Source organism: Chelonoidis abingdonii, chromosome 15 (genome assembly GCF_003597395.2).
Source record: "Chelonoidis abingdonii isolate Lonesome George chromosome 15, CheloAbing_2.0, whole genome shotgun sequence".
NCBI classification, from domain to species: Eukaryota; Metazoa; Chordata; order Testudines; family Testudinidae; genus Chelonoidis; species Chelonoidis abingdonii.
This window is the reverse complement of record NC_133783.1, coordinates 38,153,530-38,169,727: the sequence shown is the minus strand read 5'-3', so window position 1 is coordinate 38,169,727 and position 16,198 is coordinate 38,153,530.

Sequence of the window (16,198 nt, the reverse complement as noted above, 5' to 3'; positions counted from 1 at the left end):
GGTGAAAGAGTATAGAGGAGGGATGAGAAAGAGAATGTGAAAAAGAGGAGAGATGAGGATGAGTAGGAGAAAGGAGCGAAGGAGACATGAGAGAGGGAAAAGGGCCACATCTATAATCTAGGATGGGATCTCAAAGAAATAAAGACAGAGGGTCAGATCCCGCTGTACAGCCAAGCTGCGCATGGTGCAAATCAGGAAGGAGGAAAGCTCACCATTGCACTCCCCTTAATCCTGGGCCCATAGTATGCAGGGACAGTCCCCTGGCAGATGTTAAAGCCTAAAGGCTGTTAAATTTATACCACATGTAAAACCAACCCCAGAAGCTAAACCTGCAGCTATGGCCTCCAGGCCGTGCATTACTCCCTTTGCTCTGACCACAGGACCTTACCCTGTTATGCTGAGAACAGGGAGTGGGGCTGATGTTAAGAGCCTCTGTGCTAGCTCTGTGCCACAGAGGATCTTCCTTGCAGTGGGTGATGATCTAGGGCCAGATGCTGCTGATTTGCGCAGCATGCAATGGTGAATGAAAAAGAGCCAGAGGAGAGAATGAAGAGACCGTGTTATTTTGGCTGCAGTGTCTGATGCACTAATACATTTCAATCATTAACAATTATAAAAGCCTTCTGTGAGATTCCGAGCATGGCACCCCTTGTAATAACAGTATACAGAAAAGGCTAAAAGGCACAAAAAAGTATGTACTGCAGAAATAAGCTGCATATGTCAATGTGTATCAAACCATGAATCTAACAGAAAAAGGTCTGTAGTGGATGTAGCTAGAAACACACACTGCAGAGATAATTAAACTGCAAATGCTAGACTAGATTTTTCACAGAGCTAACATTTTCCAAAACTGGCCTAGCTCTCTGATTGCAGTGGCATTTGTGTTTGCAACTTTTGTTCTTGGATTTTGAACCTGTAGATATGAATTTCAGGTGCAAATCAAAGTATTCCCACCTCTAACTGCCTGATTTCTACCACAACTATGTAACTAAAGCACAAATACTCTAATTTGCACCTGTGGATGAATTGTGGGTACAAATTGCACTCCACACAGGGTGGCTGGGTCTTTGGGAATGTGACCACTGTTTCAGGGAAAACAGGGAGCACTGCACTTCCAAACATATGGCAGCATGTCTGTCAGATCTTCTTGCAGTCACGGTGAAGGGATTACATTACCTATTCCTAAAATGAAGCCACTTGTGGAGTAGAAGGCACAGCAGATTAGGGTAAATTGAGGAATACAATATCCAATTGAAATTGGGAGGGAATTAGGGAGGCAGAACGCAATTACCTAAAAAGCAAATTGGCCAGGACACCATACCAGTGTTACCATTGGACCTGTGTGAAATTCAGCAGTGTGTTTGTAAAAGATCCCTGAAAATCCCATTCTTGCTCTGTGCTGTTCCTTGCTTTCAGTTTCAAGTACAGACAAGCTGGAGCTGGTCCAGAAACTGGGAGGATTTTTTCACTTATCCATGCTTTTTGTCAAAAAAATTCAATTTTTTTCAACCAACTGTGATACAAGCTTCAAATTCCAAAGAGAAAGAGGCCAAACTGCTGTGTTTTGCCTTGTAGCAATCTGAAAACATGCAGAATGACTGAGCTTTGTATGGTTTCCATCCAAACTTTGGTAAATATGGCCAGTATTTCACACTGGGAAGAAACCAAGTTTAAGGGAATTTCCCCAGATTATTAGGGTTGCTACCTCTGAGGTACAAAAAAAATAAGATATCCGGAATGATCCTGAGCCCATAAAACTTGACAGCTGGTAGTGTGCACCGAGCTCTCTTATTGATTTCCCAGGGAAACTACCTCAAAAAAAAAAAAAAAAAAAAAAAAAAAAGGAATAATGCTAGGAAAACCTGGATAGGTGGCAACACTACCAGTTATAAGTTCCCTCATGAAAATTCTACATGGCTCTGCACGACCCCAACTTTTGCCAGAAGTGTCATAGGATCTATAATAACCACAAGGTTATTACAAAAGTTTGCCTAGCCTGAGTGCAAAGACACATGATGGCAGAGTGTTTTTGGGAACAGGGCCTGTTTGGTTGACAAAGTTTCATCTGAATTGATAGATGTAACACAGCCCTCTAGTGGCCATTTGGCATAAGTGAACAAAACTAGTGCAGTACCATACCCAGTGATGATTTGGAAAGATTGTCTGATATTGAATTTCTATGTTTACTTTGATTACTAGTGTTGCTCTAACAATGCTACAGTCAGAGCTTCTAATTCCATTATAGGACACTTCCCTTCAGATGTTTGTAGATTATGTTTTGGGGGAATTAAAAATCTCAAAAGTTAAAATTTCTCATGCTTCTGCTCAACTCTAAAATGATTTTTTTTAGAAATCTTTGAATATAATAAAGACATTTCCCACCAACTCATTATTCCAAAACAGAATTTTTTTTACAATGAGGAAATATAACAGTGCTTTATCGGGATGAACCGAAAGCACCTGGCGGATAGGGAGGCTGCTTATTATGCAACGTGTTTGAATACCAGATTACAGAAGAATATGGGAGTCGGGAGGGGGAAACCTAGAGATTAAATATCCCTCTATGGGGAGCCTAATCAGCTCTGCTGGTGAGGCCTAACATAGCAAAGGTAACAGGCCTCTTTTACCTACCCAAGGCTTGCAGAGGAAATGAAAAAATTAGAGGCCTGGTCCAAAGCCCATTGAAGTGAATGCCTCTGCCCTGTGCTGCATCCCATTTCCAGAAGAATGAGATATCTGTAGAATGGAGGTAAAGCAGACACTGAAACTATGTCTATCATTGTATTTTTCCTTTGTATGACTTGTTCCTTTTCCTCATCTATCTTTATACCATCTATGCAATCTCTCATCTATTCTCTCACGTGGACAAAAGCTAATGACTATACTCACTAATGGAGTACAAGCAGAAGCATTTATAAAAACAAATACTGTGGGTTGAACTATATTTTCAGTTTATGGTTTCCTCTATTTCTTCTCCTGAGACCCACAAAACACCCCTCTCTTGCCAAAATGATGTGGTGCTAGGTGCCTATAAAGTATCTGTGATGGATATACGACAGGTAAATCAGGTCAGATGGTCTGCATTCGGACAGGTCTGCATTTGGACAGTAGCCTCTGGTAAGCACTGGTTAATATTCCACTCAAAACAACATGAAGCGAATTGTAGCTCTTGCTTTTAGCTCCCTTCCAGTGACAATGTGCAAATTATGATTACAAGACCAAAAAGCTATTTTTTCCATTGAAAACTTATTTTCACTTCTAGTGAAAGGGGTAAAAACACTCAAGTTAATAGTGAGTAATTCCAGAAGACAGATTTTGATGAAGATATATGCAGTGTTGGCCCCATCATCTTAGAGCAATAAGATGAGCGAGGTAATATCTTTTATTGGACCATCAAGTTGTTCTTCTTGATGATGTGACATTTGTACACAGCCAAGTCACTCATAGTGGAATAATAAATGATAGACTGCTGTGACACTCATAGGAATATTCCTTTGGAGGGTTTCTTGTGACCTCACAAAACACAATTGAGTTATGATTTTGCCAGAAGCCGTGGATGGAAATAATTCTTTGTTTAACTGCTTCTTACGTTTTGTTGTTGTAATTCAGCGTATTGATCCACAAGTGTCTGTCACAATGTTACTGAAATATCAGGTCTGCCTAGCTGAAAGCCAATAACAGCCTGACAGGGATAAGGAAAAAATACTTTATTCTGCAGAAGAAAGGAGAGCCTTGTACTTTAATACAAAAGACTCTGCCTTACACAAATTTCATAAACCTTTTATACATATTCAGACAAAGATCCTTGCGTGTTAACACTTGATTGGTAGGTGTAAAATCTTGTGCTTCCGTTATCTGTTCAGTAAAAACTGGTTTGAAGCAAGTTTTCTCTGCCTTGAGGCAGAAAGAAAAAGATAGTGCAAAAGTTCAGGCTACTGTGTCCGTGAGCAGTACTGTGTACTGCTCCCCCCGTACTGGCCGCTTGTAAACTGTTAAGGAGGGCCAACAGCTAGCTTTCACAATCCCCACTTTGGGCCTGGCAAGCCCAGCTTGTCAGGCCCGTTACGTAATTTACGATCAAACTGAAGAGAGAGGTACTGAGTTGTCTTACACTTGTAAATCATTAAGGGGGGCCAACGGCTAGCTTTCACAACAATGCAGTCTTGTTTCCCTGCAACAGTTGGTGATAGTTTCTCATACTGTACTAGGATAAACAGATCCACTTGCACTGAAATTCTAAAGTCTTGGGTCTAAGGAGAAGATCAGAGTTCATTTTTCCGATAACATATCAGTGATGTATTTCCCAGAGCTCTGATTCAGTGATGGATCTTAGAGACTTGCTAGTTGCCTTACCAGTAGAGAAAAAAGACTAGAAGTTTGATCACTTCAATGTGCAGGAATCATGTTATTTCCTACTGTGAATATAAGGAAGTACAACTGAAGAGTACTGATATGATAAGTTAACTATATTTGTTCACCTTGGATTAAAACTGGCAAGTGTTTAAGGACCTCCACTGTGGTGTAGTGTATATGATTTGGTTCAGCATCTGGTGGACTGTATTTATTTCAGAGAAATATGTGACATTTGTAAAGCAACTTTAACCCCAGGATCCTGAAAAGCTCCACAGTCTGTGAAAACCCATTTTAAATTAGTCAGAAATTATTTTATCCCTCAGTGAAATAAAGACTCATGTGGGTGGAAGGCAACAGCCATTAAACACCACTTAGCAACAGTACCAGATAAAAATAAGACATATTATCTAGTTGCCCAAATGTACTTCAGCAAGACATAAGAATGAATACCCCTATGTTAGCTCTGTAATCCCTGCAAATCATCAGGCCTTTAAGTATGATCCAAAAGAAAGCAACCACCTATGCCTGGACACCAGTAGCTGATTCAGAGGGAGCAGTTTCACCAGAGTTGTGCCTGATCGTTGCAGTAGTGTGCAAGGAAGAACAGGGGCCAAGGAACTTCCTCTCTTTACACCTTCCCTATAGTGTGAGACAGTCATGGTCCCTGCACTTAAGAACCCTTCTTGGTACCCTTGAGAGTGCAAACTCCCTACTGCTCTAGCCAGCAGAGGTGGTCAGGGATATGCTACTCTGTCCTGAAGAATGGTTCAGCATTTACACTTCTCCTTGGCATCAAAAAGGTACAATCTCTCCTGGAGCTCCCTATGGGCTGATATGGCTCAGCACCACCCTAGCACAGGGCCCTGGATAGCTTACACTGCCTGGCTCTGAGTCACTAACAATATGTTTACTCTGCAGCTGTGAGCAAGCCTCCCAGCCCGGGTAGACAGACATGTACTAGGAGAGCTTGAGCTAGCATGCTAGCATTGTGGCTCCAGTGAAGACTCAGACTAACCACCCAAGTTCAGAGCCAGGGGGTCGGATGGGCCTGAAAATCCAAAATGCTGCTCAAGCCACAACATCCACACTGCTATTTTTAGCTTGCTAGCTTGAGCCCTGCCAGCATGGGTCTGTATAGCCAGGTGCGGAGGCTCACTCCCACCCACTCTGAACATATCTGCACACTACACCCTGCAGAACCCTGGGTTTATTGCAGCCTGACCCTGCTAAACTCTTATGAGGACATTCAAATCCATAATTCTAGATGTCGTGGCATATAACTGAGGGCTCAGTAATGTGTTGAGGCCTCAGAATCCAGAGAACTTCATGCCCAAGTTCATATTTTGAACTTTGGTTGACTAAAATCTTTCAAAGTCATTTTTGGAACAATAGTGTGTGTTTTGGGAGGAACAAATGCAGTATTTCAAAGCCCAGCTTACCAGGCCAATCTGAGATGCAACAATGAAGTTCATGTTAAGAAACTGAATGCAGCTTGTACTTCTGTAATTCCTTCTCCTAACATTTTGTGAAACATTCTATTAAAAAAGAATCATTTCCCTCTTGTAATGTTAATTCTGTATCTTGCTGTATGCTATTAAATAGCTGTTGTATTCCACCTCCCCCCAAAAGCGGCAGTCACTGAATTGGGAGAGAGAAAAGGGAAATGATTCATTTATGTGTATGCAAACACAGAGAGAATATATGACAGCATGGGGTGTTATAAAGGTTTTATTGACGGCAGCCTGGGATGGCTGCATTACTCATGAGCATTACAGGAATGGGCAATTTCTGAAGGGCAACTCAGAATTCTGGTAATAAAGTTTTTATGAACATCCCATTCCATCCTGTTTGCAGAGGTGGTATTGGTGGAAGGTACAAGCTATTGAGCTTCACAGAGCTTTTCTTCAAGTCTGAAAAAGGAAAATAGAGCGTCAGAGGTAAATACAAGAATGGACGGATTATTAAGCAGAAGGGGTTAACACATGTTGTGGGAGACACTGGTTGCTTCCCCCAAACCTGGAGAAGAACTCTGTGAAGTTTGAAAGCTTGCACCTTCCACCAACAGAGGTTGGTACAATAAAAGATATTACCTCACCTACTCTCAGGGACTGTAGGCCTTGAATGCTGGTTCACGGGATTCTTAGGTGCTAAGCTCACACCCAGTGACGGACTACAGTCCTGGGAGCTGATTGGCAGAAAACTGGGGCTCACGATTGGTTCCCAGTTTCTATTTAAACCAAGCACATAACAGGAAGTTGTCCATGCAGCTTGGTTCTCTGTATTTAGGGCTGCCTGCCCTGCAATATCTGCTCCCACTGCCTGACTGTGCTCTCCTGGTAACCTGATCTTGCCTGACTCTTGGTTTTGTCCTCTGGCCTGTCTTGGACTCTGACCTCCTGGTGTCTGACCTGGCCTGACTCCTGCTCTGGCCACTAGTCAGACTGCCCATGTCCTGATCATGACCCCTACTTGTCTCTCTCACATCCAGCCTGTAGTTTGTTTATGCCATCTATTTAAAGGTAAGCTATTTTGGGAATTATAAATAATACTTTGAACTTCTCTAGCCCCTTCTGTGAAGACCTCAAAGCATTTTATAAACATTAACAAAAGAAGAATCATGCTATTATCTCCATTTAACAGATGGGGAATCTGTAGATCAGTGAAGTTAATTGGCATGTCCAAAATCATGATGTAAGCATAGGACAGAGCCAGAAAATGAACCCCAACATGATACTCACTTGTGGGTCTTAGCCACAGGACAGTGCTTCCTATATGTGGGAGAGTTTAGCATTTTTTATGAATGCCCTGAAGAGTTCAATATTCTCCTAGGTGCTATTTTTCATATTCTTCCATCTGGAAAGTTCTGTGTTGGCCCAAACCATACCCGTAGGAATCCTAACCCTAGCTCCAAGTGCCCTACTCATAGGGCACTAACAATAGAGAGTAAGCCCAAACAATAGGAATCCTAACCCTAGCTCCAAGTACCCTACTCATAGAGCACTAACAATAGAGAGTGAGCCCAAACAATAGGAATCCTAATCCTAGCTCCAAGTACCCTACCCATAGGAAACCTAACTGTAACTCGAAGGGCCGTGCCCATAGAAACCCTAACCCTAGTGTAGGGAGCCCTACCCAGAGGAACGCTAACCCTTGAAGTATCCTGCTCACAGGAATACTAAATCTATGGCAGGGACCCCTACCCATGGAGACCTTAATGCTAGGGAGGGGAGCCCTAAACATAGGAACCCTGACCCTAGGGCAGGGAGACCTCCCCATAGGAATCCTACCCCTCGGAACCCAAACCCTACAGCAGGAAGCCCTACCTTAGGATCCCTTACCCTAGTTCCAACTGCCCTTTCCATAGAAACACTAATCCTAGTTCCAAGAGTCCTACACATGGGAACCCTAACCCTAAACCTAGCTCCGAGTGGCCTACTCATAGAAGCCCAGACCTTATGGTGGGGAACCCTAACCCTATGGTGGGGAACGCTAACCCAAGCTCCAAGTGTCCTACCCATAGGAACCCTAACCCTAGCTCTGAGTGCCCCACCCAAACCCTAGCTCCAAGTACCCTTCCCACTGGGTAGGGTTCCTATGGTATGGAACCCTACCCATAGGAACCCTAACCCTAGCTCCAAGTGCTCTACCCTTAACCTTAGTTCCAAGTGCCCTACGCATTGGAACCTACCGCTATGGTGAGGAACCATAGGATTCCTATGCATGGGGTTCCCTTGACCACTGTAATTTTTAGTCCCTGCTTTTAGAGGATGCATGCCCGTGAAGGGTAAAGGAAACATTTTTGTAGTGGATTATTTTTATTTAGAAGTTGGGCTGCTAGGAAGCTGCTGGAAGGTGTGCAGTGGTTAGAATGGAGGAGTGGGTGCAGTGCAGGTATGGAGGCCAAAGACCTTAAGTAGATGCAGGTTTATTCCATGGTGAAATAAAGATATACAGTACTGCGTAAATACTGCAAACACAGCAGAAATGTTAACTAGAGCAACAAGTAAATATCAACATTTTAATGATGCTCACTTTGTGAGTATATAGGTACACACTGAAATATATAATAATTGGTTTTTCATATTTTATGGTACGTCTTAGTTAGCATTTGAATTTAAGCACTTGTCTAGCAGTGCAAACCTGGGAGGTGCTGAGGGCCCTCAACTCTCGTCCTAGGCAATGTGCCGTCAGGGTATTCTTGAGCATTCTGGACAGTCGCCCAGCACCTTGTGGAAGATCCAGCACTAAATAGCTGTTTCGGGTTAACAATAAGCTGCTAGACTGTGTTCAGAGGGAGACTAACAGTAGTATCAAACTGAAGTGGGCTCGTATATACACAAATGTTTAGAAGGAGGCTGCCCAACCCACTGCTTATGATTGTCAGGGCCGGCTCCAGGGTTCTTGCCGCCTGAAGCGGTGGGGAAGGAGGGGAAAAAGTTCATGATCAGCAGCAGCTCCACCGCACTGCTTTCTTCTTTGGCAGCAATTCGGTGGCAGGTCCTTCCCTCCGAGAGGGACCGAGGGACCAGCCGCTGAATTACTGCCGAAGAGCCAGACGTGCCGCCCCTTCCCCTTAGCCGCCCAAAGCACCTGCTTGCTGAGCTGGTGCCTGGAACTGGCCCTGATGATTGTATAGTGGTAAAAAGCTAATCTAACCCTCCACCCCGTGATCTCTGAGGGCTTACTGCCACTGTGCTTTAGTCCACGCCAGAGAGGTGTACATCTTTGTTCACACTCGCATGTCACACTCTAACTGGCCTGTGTGGACCCTTCTGGTTTGCCCTGTAATTTAGGAAACTCTTAGTATGCACCAGAAGAATCCATACAGATCAGTTAGTGTATGACATGCTAGTGTAGACGAAATGTATATCGCTCTGGTGTGAATTAAAGCATCATATAGAGAAGTCCTCATACACTATGTGAAACTCATTGTTAAGACCTTAAGAAGAAATACAGAGGTGAAGAGTGAATAATACCTTATCTACATTTCCACTCTCATTTTTCCCTCTGCTACATATTGATTACCATAGTATTGAGATTTCTGAGTGCTTTATATCAACACATCTCACCTTTCTTACATTCCTGTCTCCTTCCTCTTTTATGTAGCGAAACAGCTGTACAGTTCTCACTTTATATAACGGAGTGGACAGAGGAACCTTGATAAGGAAGGCTGTGAAAGCCACTGAACTGTAGCTAGAATGCTAATTCATGTAACTTTTTAATAAGGAAATAGTTCTCTTTGGATTTAATTTCTAATTCCACATGCAGTTCATACAAGTCCCTTTCTCTAAGACTTTACGGGAAGCTTGCAGTGCTATATGGGGTCATGGAATAGTAAATAAATGTGGATATTTGTTGGGGGCATTTATTCCACTTCTTGGAAGCCAGTTTTCTGTACTGTTGTGTTTTGAATATTTCTTGATGTTTTCATTGTGTTTCCCTACAATCTTGAGCCCTAGCCTTTTGTGAAAAATAAGCAACTGGGCAACCTCTCCTCCCTCTTTCCTCAACAGCTCATCCTGCCACTCCCTAGCATACATGCTACCATGTCTCCTTTCTTCCATTTCCTCGCGCTCTCCTGTTCTTGTATGTTCTGCTTTTTTTTTGTGTTGTCTTGATGCTTGTCTCTGTATTTTTTTTTTGGCTTTCATTTTTTATCTGTTTCTTGGTTTTTCCCCACCCCCCCCTCAGTTGTTCACTTCTTTCTGCTTTGTCAATTTCCTATTCATCAGAAAGTTATCTGTTGCTCTGGGCAGGAGTGTCCACAGGCCCAGAGAAGAGAATTCACTTAGCCACAGGAGCCGAGCTTATGTGCTACCACAGCTCTAAGAGGGATAGGGGATGGCTCTTCATTGGTCTAAATTTACACTGGGCAGGTCTACTAAAATGTGGGCGGTCTCATAAGATGAAAAAGGAAGACTTCATGAAAGCTGTCTGATCTGGACCTATATTGACTAGACCTCAAGTTTCATGGTCAGCCCATGTTGCTTTTAGGGGGATGCATTTGAGATGGAGGTTACAGAAAAAGATAGCAGTGGTATAGTCCAGGGCTGGTGAATTGGTATGAGAATGTGCAGAGATGGCAATTGTGTGGCGCTTGTAGAAAATTCCCAAAGAATAATAGAGGAAGCAGCAGTCAGCAGCAGCAGACCTTCCCCTCCCACTTGCCTTGCAAAAACAAATTCTCCCAGTTCCATCACTGGCATTTCTCATAATATTTCCCCTGTACTAGTCACTGAAGGACTGGAAATTCCCAGGATTATACCAAGAATCAACAATATGACTGCTCAAATCCTGAATATCAAGATCTCTTTTGCCATGTTCATTTGTACAAGGCGTTGTTAACAAGGAAAAAAAAAGTACAATGACAATAATGGAGCTGGGCAACATTTTATCCTTGTTACCCCACTGATAAACTTTTCTTAGAGTTCCTGTTTTTGTTGCTAGCAAAGTCTCATTAGCTTTAGTTTGGACTTACTAAAATTCCTTGCTTAATGGCTTTACTACAGAGAACCAGGGTGTGCCCTGCTCCATCAAAAAGCTTTGCTGCGAGGTTGGCTTGGTTATATATCAATGAAATATTTTTGTCACTGCAATAGTCATAGGAGATGAATGTGATAAACATAACAGCCCCTAAAACTTCTACTTTGATAGTGAAGAAATGCAATGTTATAGAATTGTGCCACCTTGTGGTGGTTCAAATTGTTAGTTACTTTATTTTACCTGTGAAAATAGAATGTTCACGTACACGGTAGTATCTGGTTCAATAATGCCGTTTTACAGTTAGGGTGAAGGTAAATGCACATTGTGTTCGTTGTTAGAATTGGAAGGGCTAAAGAATTGTGATTCGTTTCCTTTTTAATGTAGGTCTCTACTCAGAAATAGAAATAAAAGAAGAGAAGAAAAATACAGATGGGAAAAGGAGATCTCAGCTCATTCATTTCATATCCATACACAGTAGATGACAGCTTATTTCTCAGAACAGCCCTAGTTCTGCAGAGTAACCATGCCATGGCTTCATGCACTAAATTAGGAAACTTGAGACTCTGGGGATTCAGATTATGGGGGACAGGTTTTGCTTGTTTTTGTTTTTTTAATACAGCAGCACTGACTTTTACCAGACTTCCGGAAGAAATGTGATTAATTCACTCAGACTTTCTTATGAGGCCTGATGTTTTTCAGGAGCTCATATTTTCACTACATGGAGGTACTAATGAAGGCTCTTTCATCTTATTTTCAGCTGTGCCACAGATAATATTTCAGCCATTCCCTTTCTGCTACTTTATATGCAGGCACTTTTTCTTCCAACAGCCCCACATCCCAGAATTCTTTGTTTCCTATGGCACTTCAGAGATTCTCTGTCCTCTCTCCATTTAAAAGGGTTCCTAGCTGCTGGGAGGCAGGAATTGGCTAATACAAAGCATGCTTTCCTTCCTTTCCCTCTCCTGGCTGCTAGGGGAGAGCTCCACAGCCTCTTGCCTCCCTATGCAAGGGCTTTTGGCAGGTCTTTGTCACCACATGGCAGTTCTTCAGTAGCTCGGACTTATGGAAGTCAATTTGAGTCTAGGGCAGGGGTTGGCAACCTTTCAGAAATGTTTTCATTTATTCACTCTAATTTAAGGTTTCACATGCCGGTAATACATTTTAACGTGTTTAGAAGATCTCTTTCTATAAGTCTGTAATATATAACTAAACTATTGTTGCATGTAAAGTAAATAAGGTTTTAAAAATGTTTAAGAAACTTCATTTAAAATTAAATTAAAATGCAGAGCCCCACAACCGGTGGCCAGGACCCAGGCAGTGTGAGTGCCACTGAAAATCAGCTCACATGCTGCCTTCGGCATGCATGCCATAGGTTGCTTACCCATGGTCTAGGGTTAGAAGATTACATTGATGCAGCTACTTCACTCAGGAGTGTGAAAAATCCATACCCTTGAGCAATGTAATTAAACCAGCCTAAATCCCCATGTTTTGAAAATCCCATTAGGCACCAATCTGCATCTTTAGGCACCTAAATACCTTTGACAATCTGGCTCTGAGTGCCTGTGGAAAGATAGGGCCCTGAACCTAGATGCTAAAGACTGAGTAGTTCTCCAGCCTGGAACATCAGGCTAAGCTGAATTAGCAGAGTGAGGGGTGTGTTTAAATGATCCATCTAGAGCATGGCTAGAAAATTGCATCCCTTTGTTTTCTGTATTTCACACCTTTACATTTCTAATTACTGTGCCCGTGTGTAATAACAGCAACCATTTTCTTCTCTAGTGGCTGCAGCCTATGCTAAGAAGACACATACAATGGGCTCTCTCCTGGAGACTTTACTTCTGTTCTTTCTTGGGTTTTTTCCTCCCTCCTTCATCTGAAATAAGTCACTCATTCAGAAAGTATATGGTAGTTCCTACCAGTACATAAAGAGACTGCCTTCATGTTATGCAATATGGAACAGCTTTTTCCTGCCCATCTCAACACTGCAACATTTCAAAGAATTTATTTTCCATTTCTGGGTGTTGCTTCTGTATTTGTTGTTGAAAGACCTTCCAGCTGATTCCTCTAATTTGATTCAGGACTAAGGGGAACTGTTCCTGATACACTGTTATGTTAATGAGAATTACACTTCACACACAAAGCAAATTCCTCATTGTTTGTTTGTTACAGACATGCTGTCAGGAGCCATCTTGTTCTTTTTCTCATTTCATTCCATGTTCCTTTGCCATTTGGCAAAACATTAATCCCTCTCAAAACCCCTGCTCTCTCATGAGCGACAAGCCAACAGTGACCTTGTTTGTTGTAGCTGATTTACATCCTGGCTTTTTTCCCTGTGATCAGTGATGTCAGCACAGGTCTTGGATTAGCTAGCAGACAGGTTCTCCTTCTGTGGGCTGGATGGCAGCCTTTGCAGGGGCAGAATAAACAGGGTGTAATGTAGTGACTATTGTTGCTGTTCTCATCACTATTACTATTTCTCAGTGATAGAATGGTGGATACAGGGCCAGTGCAACCATTTAGGCAGACTAGGCAGTTGCCTAGGGTGCCAAGATTTGGGGGCGCCAAAAAGCAGTGCCCCCCAATTTTTTTTTAAGTGGTTGAGCGGCCGCTGCTGCTGGGATGGAGATGGAGTGTGAGCTGCCAGCGGAAGCGGCAGCGGGCAGCCCAGGATGTCCCCTGGGTCAGCATGCTGCTGCTGGCAGCCCAGGGCTTGCTCTGGGTCAGCGCGCCGCCGGCAGCCCCCGGGTTCCCCTGGGTCAGTGCGCCGCCGCAGCAGCCGGCAGCCCAGGGGTTCCCCTGGGTCAGTGTGCCACTGCGGCGGCTGGCAGCCCAGAGGTTCCCCCGGGTCAGCGCGCCGCCGGCAGCCGCCAGCCCGGGGTTCCACTGCACAGTCGTGCTTGGAGAGGACGCGGAGCAGAGGTGAGCTGGGTTGGGGAGGTACCACAGGGCTCCTCAGGCCAGGGGGTGGGGAGCTGCCATGGGGGCAAGGGCTGCTGCAGGGCTGGAGGGGTGCAAGGTGGAAGTTTCGCCTAGGGCGCGAAACTTCCTTGCACTGGCCCTGGGTGGATAGGAAAACAAATGGATACCTAGAACCCTGAGAACAGGCCTCCTCAGATTATAAAGATGAAAGTGTGTCAAAACTGGGGGGCAGCTGGTATGCTGCACTCGCTGCTGCTTCTGGTGATCAGTAATAGCTCACTGTTACAGATCAGGTGAGCACAAGGTTTGTATTCACCAATCGTCTCTTACACAAAGGCTGTATCTACACTACAAAGCTTTGCCAATGTATGTTACCTCGGCATACAGCCACTGCAGTTAATATATCACTTGTGCGTGTGCATACTTGGCTCTTTGTATCAGTGTTGCAGGTACTCCCCAGAAGCGCTTGTGTCAATGCACAGTGTGGTCCATTGTGGGTAGGTGTCCCAGTATGCAACCAACCCCTGTTTTGCCAATACAGGGTGGGGCAGAAGCAACTGGTGCAGGGGTGACTGGAAGAAGGAGTCAACTTCCCATAATTCAATGTTCTCCATCCTCTAATCTCAATCCCATAATTTTTGTACCTATTTTCAATTTCCCATGACCACTATCAACATTCATGCCTGGTAAACTAATAGCAATGAATAACTTTCAAAATAAGTCTTATTCACTTACAAAAACAGCTCAAAAAATCTGAAGAATTTAAAGGTAAATACATTTCAACTTAAAATAATTTAGGAAGTTAATAGATAAACAAGAGGAAGGAACACTGACGTCCATTGTAGCTACACATATATCAACTGTGGTTCTCACAAGTCAGTGTGTGAAGCTGTGGTTGTCCATGTTGGGTGGAGTGGTAGGGGTGGTGTGCAGGCCCTGAGGCCATATGGAATGTCGGTTGGGGGTTGGGGTGGTATAGGAAGGCACTGTACTGCAGTTCTCCACCAACTGCAATGGGACTCAAGCCAGGATTGTTGACCCTGTGGTCCACAAGAGTCCACATCATCTGAGTTTGCTGACAGAGAAGCCTCATTATGTCCTTGTGCATCTCCCTTTCCTTTTCCTGCACCTTTCTTCAGTCTGCGCTTTCCTCCTCTGTACAGTCTGTAACATTCATCCGCCAGGTCCTCTGGTAAAGGTCTAATGCAGTACTGGTTGGTAGGATCTCGCAAAAGCTGTCATCCCACATCTATTTTTTTTCCTTCTCCTTGTCTGGGTCCATCATTCTGCTGGTGTGGACAGGGTACCCCTCAAGGCCACAACAGTTATAGCTACAGATTAAACCACAGAGGTACTATTTTTAGTACAGTAGGTATGGAAAGTAAAACTTAAGGTTCAGAACCCCCCCCTTCCCTTGCTCCCCAAAAGAGAATTAAGAGAATTATTAATACGTCTGCCTTGTGCCATTCTCAGCTCAACCCAAGGTGAGTAAGACCCACTAAGGATGAGGGAAACAAGGAAGGAATTGCTCAGTGGTATAAAACTGGCACCGTTTTCCACAGGTGGTGGTGGTGGTCTTAGCTGATATCTCACTCCCTGAGGATAACAAAGGTTGAGAGAGCATGGCTGTTGTTGGAGTCTGAAAGTTGCCCAGGCCCATATGCCACCATCCTGTTTACTGCAATGGTGCCTGCCGAAGTTCAGTGGCTGGTGTGGGAAAGTGTCCTACTGAAGAGGAAGAAATAAGACAGGCATCCCTAGAAAACTTCAGGAGAGGATTGCAGTGTACCTGCATGGAAGTTTCATCAAGATCTCTCAGGAGGATTCAAGGGACTGTGTAGATAAACTGCTCCATATGCCCCCACCTAACTCTAGAGGGGCGTGAAAAGCACATAGCAAGTCTACCTCTTTGTTGTACTGCTACCTCTTGTAGTACCAGTAAATTAATGAAAAGTCAATAGTTGTACCCTTCTGAGTTGAGACTACCATCACTGTAATGGGAAACTTTATTTATACGCTTATCCGAGGTTTCTTCCACTGCACCAGGCTCACTCGTGCTCAACTGCTAAGACTGGCTAGACTGCGGTGGAGTCAAAAACAGATCCTGGCTCATAATACAGCTAGACCACACCACCAGGTGCCGGTCACCCATAGAACTACTACTAGTGTTTCTCATTCACCTGCTCCTCCTTGCTGTTCACCTCAGGGGCTTGTGATTTAAGCCCCTTAGGGGTATCCATGGTAGATTCAGAGTGGTGGTGAGATCTCTGCCAAGTATGGCATGTAGTTCTCTATAAAAGTAGCAGGTTTGCAGGTTGGCAGCAGGTCAATTGTTGGCCTTCCTGGCCTTTTGGTATGTCTGCCACAGTTCACTGCTGCTGGTTCCTATTGTACCCCTCCTCTTGCATCCCCCAAGCAATCTCTTTGTAGATGTTGATGTTTC